This window comes from Thermobia domestica, unplaced genomic scaffold (assembly GCF_964235325.1).
Source record: "Thermobia domestica unplaced genomic scaffold, izTheDome1.hap1.1 HAP1_SCAFFOLD_1273, whole genome shotgun sequence".
Lineage (NCBI taxonomy): Eukaryota > Metazoa > Arthropoda > Insecta > Zygentoma > Lepismatidae > Thermobia > Thermobia domestica.
The window spans coordinates 43,339-46,836 of NW_027656983.1; the positions used below are offsets into that span (position 1 = coordinate 43,339).

The 3,498-nt window shown below is 37.4% G+C and overlaps 2 non-coding genes across 2 annotated transcripts; both read left to right on the plus strand.

Annotated features, from left to right (window-relative positions):
• Window positions 1-1,765: 1,765 nt before the first annotated feature.
• Window positions 1,766-1,884, plus strand: LOC145677715 (5S ribosomal RNA). The gene has a single exon (XR_014129956.1). It is a non-coding gene; the product is annotated as a 5S ribosomal RNA (ribosomal RNA).
• A 177-nt stretch (window positions 1,885-2,061) lies between these two features.
• LOC145677717 (5S ribosomal RNA) lies at window positions 2,062-2,180 on the plus strand. The gene has a single exon (XR_014129958.1). It is a non-coding gene; the product is annotated as a 5S ribosomal RNA (ribosomal RNA).
• Window positions 2,181-3,498: the final 1,318 nt, after the last annotated feature.

The following is a 3,498-nucleotide window of genomic DNA, read 5'->3' on the forward strand; positions in this document are numbered from 1 at the left end:
TAAGGTAAATATTCATTTTGCTCTTTTCTCTGTATGCAAACCACATTTCTTAAAGGCAACATTTTCATACAAATGTAGTACTAAAAACTTCTAATTGGCAACATCTGGGCTGCGAAGAGGAAAAAGAAAGAAATCTCGTACGTATTCGCGCGCAATTCGGAATTAGCCAATGAAAAGCACAAAAGCGGCCACCATCTCTCTCTCTTTCTTATTAACGGTTTTGTACTTTCTGCAGTTCTATCAGTGCTGCTAACCTCTTACTATATCATTGAATATGTATGTTTAGATATATATATATATATATATATATATATATATATATATATATATATATATATATATATATATATATATATATATATATATATATATTTTTTTTTACAAAAAATCATACTACTACGGAATAATATTAAATGCCTTTAAACCCTCATTTCTGTTTGCACTTTCTGTTACACTACCTTCCCCGAACTTCTTTCAAGTTATTAAGTGCAGAACGGGGAGTTATACATATTTACTTGCGCTTTGACAATATCTGCACATTGTGTAATAATAGGAGACGTATAAAATAAAACTATATACTAATACGTATATATATATATATATATATATATATATATATATATATATATATATACAGTACACATTCCACTATCCGAGGCTTTCCTTTTCTTTTCTTGCTGACGATAAATTACGCTTTTAGAAATGTTGTCTGAAAACAATAAGAATATGTGCAAAAAATACAATCAGAGGTAGAGGTCTTTAACAGGAAATAAGCAAGGGAGTTGAAAAATTTTTTATGCATGTAAAAAATATAGACATGAACCAACTTGTGAAATAAAAAGACCAGAAAACTACTCTTTCTAAATTATGTGTAAACTTTTTACCGAAAACGAAAGTTGCACGAAAGACTTTTTGTCCGTTTTTTGGCCTCCGGTGCTTGGGGTCCCTGATTCAATCCCAGCTCGTGCCGTGTGAACTTTGTCGTGCATAAAGACCGTGCTCATGGGTTTTCTCGGGTTTCTCCCGTTTCCTCCCACTTTCTTCATTCAGTACTCATCATCACCGTCTCCTTTAGCGTAACCGGTATAAGTATGCGACGTAAATCTAAATATTTCATTTCATTTCCCTTTTCTGCTCATACTGCTGATTATGCGCGATTATGCCAACATCCAACTCCGCGGATAATCGTGCGATTACTGTATATACAACTAATACAGATACAACTAATTATATTATCAGTTACAGTATCGGTTTTTATTTACTAATTTGCCTCACTTTATTTGCATCCCTGCAGTAAATAATTCTTATCGATAATAGTTAAAATGTATATTACATTTTAGTGCTTCACGACTGAATGATCATCTGCCTTACGTTATCTCGCAGCTGAAGAGAATGCTACACTGAAAACTACCTTGCGTTATAAAGGGTAAGTGAAACATATCTTAAAAATATCTTTCATACATTTCATTGTGTACATTAAAGAATGTAAGTTTGCCTTTTTCCTGTAATCAATACTTAATAAAGGATTTATTTTTATTTATTTATATACAATTTCATACGTGGTTCGTGATAGTAAACTCGATAGGACACAGTGGCACACTATGAACATCCGAATCACTCATCATTCGAACATTCAAATATTTATTCGAATATTAGTATATTCCAAGTAATGTTAACGACGTTAATATGCTTGCCTTTATAGTTAATAATGTCAATTCTTACTTAAAACATACTTCCTTAACAGGACATTGAAGAAAAGGTAGTTGCCAACGGCCATACCATGCTGAATATACCGGTTCTCGTCCGATCACCGAAGTCAAGCAGCATCGGGCCTGGTCAGTACTTGGATGGGTGACCGCCTGGGAACACCAGGTGCTGTTGGTATACTTTTTCTAATTTTGTTTTTCACAAAGACGAATATTCTCACATCGTTCACCACGATAATTTCGTAATCATGCATTACTTAAAACAATTAGCAACGCTTTCCACGCGCTGGTCTTTTTGAGTATTCACCGACAAACCTACGTAGCTACAATAACTCACTCGAAGCCATATGCATTCGCCAACGGCCATACCATGCTGAATATACCGGTTCTCGTCCGATCACCGAAGTCAAGCAGCATCGGGCCTGGTCAGTACTTGGATGGGTGACCGCCTGGGAACACCAGGTGCTGTTGGCATCTCTTTTTCAAATTTCATTATCCTTCAAGTACGAAAATACTAGAAACATTAATTTTATAGTACTTTCAAGAGATAATTTATCAACATTATTTCATAGCGATTAATCGATATTCTAAGCGTTATACCCACTATTTCTTACACTAACAGCCTGTTTATTTGCACGGCACATTAAAATAACCTGATTTCCGATCCGTGTGCACCTACTACTATACTTAACACGGAATGTATTACCACTTTTTAAAAGTAAATTATTATGACTAAGTGTAGATCTCCGGCGAGTAAATGCCTTTCGTATACAAGCACGACACATCTCCGCTATGTGCTTTACTTTTTTACTAACAGCATATAGAAATTGGATTTCAACGTGTTTCTACATAACAGAATGAAGCAAATTTCGTGATTTAACTCTTTCGAATAATGTGTTGGTCCTGACAAGGACCGTTTGAAATGAAAAATCTTGAAGAAGATTTTTACTTAGAGCTTGTGTACTTGGTAACAGCCTTCGTACCCTCACTTACAGCGTGCTTGGCAAGTTCACCAGGCAAAAGAAGGCGCACAGCTGTTTGGATTTCCCGGCTGGTGATAGTTGACCGCTTATTGTAATGGGCCAAACGAGAAGCTTCAGCAGCAATACGCTCGAAGATGTCATTAACAAAGCTGTTCATGATACTCATAGCTTTGCTAGATATGCCAGTGTCAGGATGCACTTGCTTCAAAACTTTGTAGATGTAAATGGCATAGCTCTCCTTCCTCCTCCTCTTCTTCTTCTTATCTCCCTTGGAGATATTCTTTTGGGCTTTACCAGCCTTCTTTGCAGCCTTTCCGCTAGTTTTTGGTGGCATGATGACTCACTCGTTCAGCAAAATTAGATGTGTCCGCCGATTTATCGACTTCATTTAAATTACAGTACGTGTTTCAATTCGCGCCAACTGCCTTGCTTTTCATTTGATGCACTCGGGTGCACGCTTGAAGTAGTAACAAAACTGACTTGATTCATGGGAGGCCGCAATTTTTCCTCTCATCTTATTACGAAAGAATATTGAACAATGTCTGGTCGCGGCAAAGGTGGAAAAGTCAAGGGAAAGAGCAAGTCCCGCTCCAGCAGGGCTGGCCTTCAATTCCCAGTAGGCAGAATCCATCGTCTTTTGCGAAAGGGTAACTATGCCGAACGAGTTGGTGCTGGCGCTCCCGTGTATTTGGCTGCAGTCATGGAATACCTGGCAGCTGAAGTTCTTGAGTTGGCAGGCAACGCTGCTCGTGACAACAAGAAGACTAGGATTATTCCACGTCATCTGCAGTTAGCTATCCGTAACGACG